Source organism: Lygodium microphyllum, chromosome 24 (genome assembly GCF_053477565.2).
Source record: "Lygodium microphyllum isolate KBCC chromosome 24, Lygodium_microphyllum_v1.1.10, whole genome shotgun sequence".
NCBI classification, from domain to species: domain Eukaryota; kingdom Viridiplantae; phylum Streptophyta; class Polypodiopsida; order Schizaeales; family Lygodiaceae; genus Lygodium; species Lygodium microphyllum.
Window position 1 is genome coordinate 25,951,507 of NC_141158.1, and position 11,565 is coordinate 25,963,071.

The following is an 11,565-nucleotide window of genomic DNA, read 5'->3' on the forward strand; positions in this document are numbered from 1 at the left end:
ACAGGCATGGTATTAGAATTGACTGCCTGGCCTCCACCATTTGGAGCCATTTGACTGCCCATAGGCATCGACATGCTAGGGGGAGCTGGTAATAAAGGGACATTCTGCATCATGGTCCCTCTCCCATTAGGGTTAGCCATCGCTATCCCTTGGCCACTACTGCCATTGGCCATCGCCACATTGTTTCCCAATACTAAACCCATATTCAAATTACCTCGAGAAGCATAGGCTGCTTGTAGTCGGGATTCCACCTCTTGTGCTCGTGTAATGGCAGTATCTATATCCCCCAAGGGGACACTACTCAACTGCAATTGGATGTTAAAGTCCAAACCATGTAGGAAATATTGCAATTGGGCAGCTGCGGGGATAGGAATAGAGGTGTCCAACTTACGGAAAACCTCTTTTATTTTCTTTGCATAAGCACGAATATCCTCGTGCGGTTCTTGGCGGGTCACGTTGAGTACACGCAACCAATATTGCCCACCCCTTTCAGGGGCAAACTCCCTTCGAAAAGCTCCATAAAATGAATCAATATTCAATATGGTTCCGGCTTCTAAACCATGATACCATATGGCAGCTCTTCCTTTGAGAGTCATGTTGAAGAACATCATTAAATGTCCTTCTTCTTGGATGCGACTATTAAACATCAGCTTTTGAAACTCCCTAATGTGGAGTTCCGCATCTTCCTCGACTAGCCCATTAAAAATGGGTAGCGGGTAACCTAGAGCCGGCAAATCCGTCGTTCCTGCTGGAATTGCAATAGGCTGCGCCATGACGAGGATTGGATTTGCACTAGGAATAGGGGACGGTGGGGTTACACCTCCCGCACTTGATGTAGACTGGCTTATGGAAGAAAGGGAAGCACTAGAGCTTCCACCTTCTCCTAACTTAGTGCTTGTGGCACCAAGACCACTAGATTCACTCCCTTGTAAGGGTTTAGCAGCGCTACGCTTAGGGGAATATCTCCTAAAAATTTCAGCATGTCGCCTAGCTCTTTTGTCTCTCTCTTGCTTTTGGATTTCTGCTAGACGATGCTTATCGATAAATAATGGATCAATCTCAATATCCTTTGGCATAAACTGCTAGTTGGTCCCTAGACAACCAAGATTCGGGGACTGCCACTTTTAAGCGGCTCTCGGCAGACGCACCACTGATGGAACCTAGAACGGGCCGGCACTGGCTCGTGCACTAGCCGGACCTCTATCACACGCGCTCAACAACCCCATGGCCTCACGGCCAAGAGCGTTGATGACACATACATTGCCTTCCTAAATGTCTTGCATTTGTATTACGTCATTTGTAGTCCACTCTTCTCTCACCCACTGCTCCTCAGAGGGAGTCCCTTACACATTGCCTAATGGCACGAAGCATAGACATAGGGGGTCCTCCAACGGCTGAATGCCGCCACCCCTCTGCGACTCTCCTACACCTTGGGGATTGGCCCCTCGGTGCGTCGCTCAACATATAAACATGTCGCACAAAATCCACTCAAGGTACCATTTAATCGTATACAGGAATGTACCATTGTCCTTACTTCTCTTTTCCCTAGACCCCACGACTAGCCTATGGCTTAGGGTGTCCTGTCTCTTACTCAACGTGGGTCAAGGTCCTAATGAAAGCAATTGTTGTGCATCCAGGATTTCTGATACCTTTAAATATTTCCATGATTTATGCATATTGTGGATGCGGAGTGCTCAAACAATTATGAAATCAATATTGTGCACATGTGGAAAACATCCTTTCAATGATATTCAACTACCGTTCTTATGCGGCGTTGCACGAACCTAGCACCGAGGAAACCCTCGTGCTATTAGGCCCTTATTTTATAATTATTCACCGACCTATATGGCATGCAAACAAAAACAACAATCTTTTCATCATTTGACTCCACATTTAGACACATTTTAACTACTCTGCACTCCCATCGATCAAATGTTGCATTGTTATATAGATTTATAAGGCATTTGGCCATCATTTTATGTGTAAAAAGCGGAAAAAATACACTAGAACAAGAAGGTGGGGTTGAACTGAGGCAAATCCTCATGCTTTAGTCCCCACAAACATTCACAACCATTGTTCTTAATTTTCATTAATTTGCCGCACCCAAAATGTATTTTTCCCCTATTTTTTGTGGTTTTTCTCTATTTTCCTTGTATTTTTCCTTATTTTCTGTATTATTTTATTATTGAAAATTCAAAATAGGTTATGGGTTGTGGCCCTTAGTTCCTTCTTGCAAAATAATGAAAATATAGTTGGTGTTCCTATTTATTTTTTCATTTTTATACCCAAAAACATCATTTTCCCTTGATTTTCCATATTTTACGTGTTTTAGTGTATTATTTTGAGTCACAAGATGTATGGTTTTTCTGATTTTCTGATTATGATCAACAAATACTCATGGAAAACAGCAACATAAACAATTTTTAGCCCACATGAACAACATTTTATCAATCAAAAGCCATGAAATCTCAAATTTCCTTTGAAAAAATTGAATTACCGCTTATTTGCGTGTTTCGGGTTTCATGTCCATGGCTGCAAATCTGAGAATCAGCAGCACTTCATGCTCAACACGATCACAAGTCACCATTTCCAGCCCGTGGAGCAATCCGATCCATGCCGGACAAGCCTCCACCATTCTTTCTTCTTCTTTTCTCTTCCCACATGAACTCCCTCTTAGAGGAGAGAGAGGGAGGAGAGAGAAAGACTAGATTTCTATCTCAGCATTCAGGCCAGCAATTGAGGAGCGAAGGGCGGCAATAGAGTCAGCATTCAGAGGGGAATGAGGGCCAATGATCAGTTGGGTTGGTTGTTCACAGGCAGCATGAGGCATCTCCATCAACATGGCGCATTTTTCGGCGTGATGCAGGCGCCATCTTCTCCTCCTCTCTCTCTCCACGATTTGCTTCTAACTTTTCATGTGGCATTTTCAAATTGGGCTCCCAAAGGTCATGCCCACTTTGGCCACTCTAATGTCCACCTCTTCGCATCTTGCCGTTTCCTTGGCCATTTCCCCGTCCCGACTCGGAATTGAGTTCTGAAAAATCCTGGGCGTCTGGCTTGGCATCCCGCATTGACCAGTAGATTGTGTCAACCCGCACGACTGTCTGAAAAATTATGAAAAATCAACAAGTGTCGCTCGGGCACCTTTAAAGCACTTTGACGCTTAAAATCGTCCTAGATCGAGCCGCTGCCTTTGACGTTGAATATTTTTCCCTTGATATTCATAATTTTTAGCTATTTTTAAGCACTTTTCGGCACCAAAATTTCGCTCTCATTAGGAATGCCTTGGCGTCACCAATACAATCCTGATATAGATTATTCTACGCATTCAATTAAAATTTATTTTCAAGGAACACAAATTACACTGCATGGTATGCACGCTTCCAATAATTTTCCATTGCTTACTCATACTCAGGCTAAACGTGCATTACGTAAAAGTAGCAAATCCTATTTAATATGGGTGAATGAAATTCAAGCTAAAGAAAAATAGATGCATCCTAGGCATACAAAATTTCTTGCCCAATTCCAATATTTTTTTGATGTTGATTTACCACCTGGATTACCAGCTTCACATCCTGAAGATCATAAGAAAGAACCAAATTGAACAGAAAGAAATTCAAAACCAAATTGAACAGAAAGAAATTCAAAACCAAATAGATGAATTGCTTAACAGAGGATTAATTAGACCTAGTAGTTCTCCATTTGGTGCACCTGTCTTATTAGTGAAAAAGAAAAATAATACCTATCGCATATGCATTGATTATCGTGTCCTAAATAAAATTATCATTAAGAATAGATCCCCGATTTCTAGGGTAGATGATCTTATGGACAAGCTACAAGGATTGCCATATTGAGTAAAATAGATCTTAAATCTGGATATCATCAAGTAAGATTGGACAAATCTGATATATTCAAAACTGCATTTAAAACACAATTTGGACACTATGAATTTTTGGTTATGCCTTTCGGTTTAACTGATGCACCAACCACATTCAGTCGTATGATGAATCGCATATTTTTGAAACATCAGCATTGTGTCATTGTTTTCTTTGATGACATATTAGTTTTCAGTAAAAATGAGAATGAGCATTATGAACATTTGTCTTTAGTTTTTAAGTTACTAAAAGACAATCAATTATATGCTAATCCAGAAAAGAGTGAATTCTTCCAAACAAAAATTGAATATTTAGGACATATTATTTCATCAGAAGGTATTAAAGTCCACCCTAAAAAAATAGAAGCAATTTTAAATTGGCCGATACCCAAAAATGTGCATGAATTACGTTCTTTTCTAGGTCTTGCTAGCTTTTACAGAAAATTTGTGAGGAACTTCTCATTACTTGCATTACCTTTGAGAAAACTCTTAAAGAAGGGTATCGTGTAAAATTGGTCTAACAATCAACAAAAGTCCATTGAATTACTAAAACATGCTTTAACTCATGCTCCTGTATTACAATTACCTGACTTCAATAGACTATTCTTCTTAGTTTACTAATGCTAGTGGGTCTGGAATAGGAGCAGTCCTTATGCAAGATTCTCAACCCATAGCTTACTCTAGCTGCAAACTCAAACCATCTGAACTTAAATATTCTACCTATGACAAGGAATTGCTAGCCGTAGTACAAGCCTTGCGTCAATGAAAACATTATTTAAAGGGATCTGAATTCATGATCAAAACTGCCCAACAAAGCATTAGACATCTCCTTAGTCAACCACAAATATTTGACCGACATATTCAATGGGCTACTTTTATTCAAAGTTTTCATCCCCTTATATAATATCAACCTGGAAAAGAGAATGTTGTTGCTGATGCTTTGAGTAGAAGGCCGATAATTCAAAATATTTATGTGATATCATTTGATTCCCTTATTCCTATGAAAGATACTTATCACCAAGATCCTACCTTTCAAGCTGATTGGAAAAAGCTAGTTGCAAATAATTGGATTCCTATTGATTCATTGTCTTACACTAATGGATTTATGTTTTATGAAAAAAGATTATGTGTGACTGTTCCATTTCGATCATTTGTTTTGCATGAAATTCATTGTCCCCCATATCAAGGTCATAGAGGAATTATATCTACTTTGCATACATTGATTGAAGATTTTTACTGGCCACACATGGACACTGATGTATCTAACTTTGTCTCTGAATGCCTAATTTGTCAACGAGTAAAAAGACACCATGGTAAACAATATAGTTTACTAATGTCATTATCCATTCCATCACGACCATGGGAACAGATTTCAATGGATTTTATCACTGGTCTACCTAACACTAAAGCTAATCATGATATGATTTGGACTATTGTAGACAGGTTTAGCAAACAAGCATATTTTCTTCCATGCAAGAAAACCTTAACTGCATCTCAAGCTGCTCAATTGTTTTTAAAAACTGTTTTTACTAACCATGGTTTACCAAAAGTCATTATTTCTGATCGTGATTCTAGATTCTGCAATAATTTTTGGATTACTTTGTTTGCTAACTTAGGAACAAATATTGATTTTTCATCTGCATTTCATCCTGAAACAAATGGTCAAATAGAAGCTACTAACAGTACCATTTTAGATCTTTTGCGTGCCTACACAATTTCAAAACCACACACATGGGATACATATCTACATTTTCTTCAATTTGCATATAATATTACACCACATGCAGCTACAAAGAAAGCACCAATTGAAACTATTTATGGATATCGATTGCCTAACCTGTTACATCATTATCAAACAAAATTCAAACTGTTGATGATATTGCTAACATACATGCTACTATTTTTTATGAAGTTAAAGATATGATTGCCAAATCCCAGCAATCATACACAAAACGAGCAAACAAGAAAAGAAAAGCTATGAATTTTAAAGTTGATGATTATGTTTGGTTACGAATTGAAAAACAAAGATTACAAAGTGTAGATAAACACCCCGTTGTAAAATTAGCACCTAGATTTTATGGACCATTCAAGATCATACACAAAATCAATGACAATGCATTTAAACTAGAATTACCACAACATTGGAAAATCCACAACACCTTTCATATTGGTTTATTACTACCTTTTAGAGGACAACTACATGTACACCCTATCTATGAAAACCCTCCTTTGCTAGACGAAGAAACTGAAATCCTTGAGCTTGAAACTATTATAGATACTGACTTTATGACCACTAGAACTGGCTGTAGATATTCTAGATATTTCGCCAAGTTTAAAAATCATCCTGTTGAAGAGGCCCAATGGATGCACACTAAAGACCTAAATGCTTTCCCCACACTGTTAGCCCCACATTGAGCTAATAGCAATTGAGGACAATTGCTATCCCACCCCGAGGGTATGATGCCAGGAGGCATATTCCACGGTGGATTCCGTGAGGTTTTGCTGTGGATTCCGTAAAATTTTATTACCGGGGCTCATACACAAGGTGGATTCTTTGTGCAAAAAGTCGATGGGGGCGCCTATCCTTTTCAAGCGTTTTGTTAATTTAATGTGTAAGTGGGTGATTCCATAGCGGGTGATTTCGTAAAATACATATTTAAATTAATAAACGTTTATGATGTTAGAGTGCGCACTTGTAATAAATTAAGGTTAGGATTGAGTTCTAACCAATTTATTTTTGTAGCTGAAGACTGCTAGGTATTCACTTTTGTCGGTTTAATTTTATTATTTTTCTAACAACTGTGAATGCTTTAGTTGATGTGTAGAGCAAGCAGTGGTGGCATTGGGAAGCATTGGAGGATAGCGTGTATTCAAATTATCATCAATTTTTTATGGGCGCGTATCTTAGGCATGGCGCCCATATTTTGACGCGCTTATTTATTAAAGCGCTTGATATTTATTTATTACTTTTGTATGCGCATGGACGCACGATTTAAATATTTGTATTGGACATTGTATTTGGGTATCGCCTGACTCCTTGGGCGCCCAATAGCTTTAATTCTTTAGTGGCACAAAAGCAAACACAAAAGCTAAAGCGTGCTAATTGTAAATTGGGCTATTTTTTGAGCTTGAAGATGAATAATATATAAAATACATGCTTTGTGGAGTGGTCACGCAAGGCATGTGGGGAGATCGCACCCAATTAGTCTCTTGCTTCATGTCGTGCAAGCTTTCTTCCTTGTTTTTTGTGCAAAAGTAGAGTTCTTTTGTTCTTGGGGACCTTCTGACACTCACTACACGCGCATACGGCATCCGATCTGTGCACCAAGTGGAGAAGTGAGCTACCCATTCTTGCAAGTTGTGATGGTTGCCCTAAGGCTATTGAGCATGAAAAACCAAGATAGTGTGCAACATGAAAATTAGATGCTCCTCTATACTTGCAATAAGGGCAATGTCATAAAAGTGACATCAACTTACTAAATTTACTCTTTGGGAAACTTCAATATAACTAGTCTCCCAAAAGAATATGTTAAACTTACTAAAAGGTATGGCATTCCATGTTGCTAAAATTAGACTTTTGCATTTACTCACATACATAATTTTTTGTGCTTATTTCAAAACGCATGTGCCTTGAGAAACTAGCCCATTTACCTTAGGACATTGATTTTTATCACATTTTCTAACCTTGGTATCATAAATTATTTATACTAAATTGATCTTGATTATAAATGAGGTGGGCAACATGTCCTTAAACTTTGGATTAATCGATCCATTTTCTATATTGACATTCAAGTATCAATAACTAATTAGCTACAAAGGCACCCTATAATTTCCTTATGATCCCACAATTTCTCCTAGCATTTGATTCCCTTTTGAGAAATATGAGAGAATTTAGGATCCTCATTAACAACAAATATATCCTCATTAAAGGGGACCAAAGTATTGAGCAAAATAGACAATCAAGTGATGAATCAATCCTTGCCTAACCACAGAGCCAATGATGAGTATTTCAAGCTATGACTATTGATGTTCATGATTTTAATGGCTATTGATATTCACGATTCTAATGACTCGTATGGTAGCTTTCTTAAAACCAAAGAAATAAGAAGACTTGTTCTCATGCTGGCCCCAATAGTGAACAAGTGATCTTAAAGACCCTTCACCTTCATGAGAAAGGTTTGGCTAGCTTCCCCATGTGTGTAATTGAAGGTTGTAATGTTGCTCTAAAGTTGAGTTTAAAGAGTAATGACACAAGAAGAAGAACTCCATTGATAAAGCTATTTGAACACTTTCCAAACCTCATAACATATTTCAAAGATTGAACAATTGAGGTGTACCTATGAAATAAGGCTCATGAACTATGGAGGTTACCTTTGTAGTAATGTTCATGAACAATGTAGTAAAAGTCTTCATTTCCCTCTTCTCCCACTCTTCAAGTGACTCTACAAACTCCTCTTCTTGGCTGTTTGTCATATGTTTATGGTGCTCTAACTTAGGTTCCACACATGAAACAATGTTTTTCCAATTTCTTCTTGCACACAATCCATGACTTCATTTTTAGCTTTTAATGAGATAGTAAGGGTCATCAAACATATATTTTCGTTTTGACACAGAGGGGTCATGATGGAGACGCAATACCAATCACCTAAAATAAAGTAAACACTAAACCTCACAAAATAAAAGTCCCAAAACTCAAAAAACAAGAAAAAGAAAAGCTCATGAATCATGATGCTAGTAGGATGCCACCACACATAAATTATGATTGAATAATGCAAAACTACATTTCAACCTCACATGTCTCACAAGGGCCAAATGCACATTTAAAAACTATCACCTAAAACATGAATTGAGGCAAAGAGTCTCTTGTCCATGCAAATTTCACTGACCAGGCATACACTTCAACATTATACACACACAATTATTTTGATGCAATGCCATTAGGATACACATTACAGATACTAATGCATCTAGTAGTTATCAACATGAGATGTGAATTCCTAATTCAAAGAATAGAGGTTCAAAGGATCAAAAACTGAAAGTGAAACAATGGTGAAGCAAAACACAATAACTCAACTCCAATCTCTTCCACACCAAGAATGAAGAGCCAAAAGCTTTGATATCATGTTGGAAGTGTTTAGGGGCTCAAGAGAGGTCGAGAGAGAAAGAGAAAGTTTGTGTTTACAATATCACAAGCTCATACACTTAGTTAGTAACAAGACAATGCAAAGTATAAACAAGACTAATGAGGACAAATGGAAAGAAACTCAATAACGATGCAGGCTAAACAAGGGCTCAAGCCACCAAGAGCTCACAATAAGATGGAGCCAAGAGTGAAGCACCAACCAAGATTGAGGTGAAAAATGAGTGTAAAACATAATATATGGGGTGCAAAATAAGGTTATGTTTATATAAGCTACAAGTGGAACAAGGGATGAGAGGATGAGACCTAAGAGTAAGTAATTGCAAATGCTTAGTTGAGAGTTCTAAGAATTGTTCTTGTTGCTTTTCTTCACCATAGTTCTTTTAGCAATGGATCAAATCTGAAGAAATGCAAAATTGAGCTAATTCTTGCAAGGATAAATTTTTGCAATCAAATATCTAAATTTTCCACAATTGCAACAATTTTACAACTCTTATTAGGATGGTTGTTGAGAGGTACTTATGAAGTTTGTATTTTTCATTTAATTTTGATTGTGATAACTAGAAAGTAGTTATCACAATCAAAATAGTACTTATCAAGCTTAGGCCTTGGAGTAGTAGCATGAAACTCCAACAATAGTACTCCCAGAGAGATAGCGGTGGACATTTGGATCTTGATGGATCTATTCAACCATTCTGTCGAAAGGACATCACAATGTTTGAAATGCATCATGAGTTCTTGTAGGCAATATGCAAGTGATATCTAGATGGAATTTTAAAGCGAAGCTGTAGATGGTAGATCCTTGTGTTTGAGGCTCCTCACTTTCAAGAACAAGCAGAATAAAACTTTTTAGTCTCAATTCTTCTTGGGTTCAAGAGAAGTTGAGAAGAACATGGTGAGTGAAATTAAAAGATGGAGAGTTTTAGATTGCATGTCAAGATACCACAAATCTCATACAAGGAGGTTTGGCAAAGGGGTAAGAAGTGTTTTGTCATCATAGATTTCAGTGCCAAACATAATCTCTTGGATTGCCTTAATTACTAGTTAAGCTAATAGATAGACATGGTGATGAAGCTTTAAAATGCTTTGGGCACATTTCAAATAGAACCTCCTCCTAGATATAGTCACCTCTATGTGTATTCTAAAAGCTTGTAGTAGCATAGGAGCATAGAGATACATATTGAGGTACATCTAACGAAGAATCATCATATTGAGCTAGGCAATGTATCCTTGAGTATTTATGCTTTTTAGTGCGGTTTGCTTGGAAAAAGCATATGGAGTGTTTGAGGAGCTTCTAGGAGAGGATTTAGTCTCTTGGACTACATTGATTGTTGGATATGGTGACAACATGTCTTGAAGCTTTGAATTGGTGGATCATGAAAGACAAGGATCTCTCGTGAAGTACAATTTGTAGGTGGGGGTTGGAGTGACTGGTGTGGCCTTCACCTTCTTTTGGAAATAGGATTCTAAGTATGCTAGAGAACTACAAAAATATTGAAAGCTACAAAACAGGTGGTGCCATTTGAAATGTGCCAACAAGAAAATAGGTTACCACAAGTAAGAGGTCATGCATGATGTTGGAATGCTTGAAGTATTGGCATCAGATACGAAATTAGGGATTTTCAACATGTATCTATAGGTTTGGTAGGGTGGGATGGGAGTGTGAAGGTTTGGAACCTTACCAATAGCTTGTAAGTTAACTTTGACTCTGTGGGCCACATAGGAGATGTGAACATTGTTACTATCTCTTTGGATGGGTTGCTATGTGTCAATGGTAGCAAGGATAGAGTATTGATTCTATTGGATCTTGTTGAGGTCATCTATAAAGATATGGGATTTGGAAAGTAAGAGTGTTGTGGAGGAGCCACTTTTTTCAGATATCTCACATCGAAATTTGGAAATGGCTTTCTGACATATACGGAAGTTACAAAAGACTTCCAAGCCTTTTCATTGTTAAGTCCACCCAAGGTAGACGACATCAAATCATCATCATCGGGCATTGCATCAATCGCTCCCAAGGCATCTGCAATGCTCCTTACCTTCAGTGCATACTCATTGATAGACATCTTCCCTTTCTTCAATGTATTCAACTCTTGCTTGAGTTGAATCTTTCGTGCCTTTGTATTTATGGAAAACATACTTTCAAGTATGGTCCAAGCTACATATGAATTCTCTGCATTTCTAATATGTCCTAGCATATTATTGTCAATTACTGTAAACATCCAATACATGACCTTTTTGTCTTTTGCATTCCATTCCTTTCGTGCCTTTGTCTCTTCTGCAGTTGGAGGATCACTCACCTCTGGCTCCTTTTCTTCACCTGAAACAAACTCATAGAGGCCTTTTCCAATAAGGAAGTTCGTGACACGGAACTTCCACGAAGGGTAATTGTTCTTATTGAGCTTCTCAATGATGGGGTTTCCACTGTTCTCTGCCATTATCACAAAACTAATACCAAACAGCAAGCAAATCTTCTGCAACCCTCGACCTGTAGTGCACAACAATACACCAGACAGCCTTTTTCATTGTCTGCTCAACAATACATGCAATC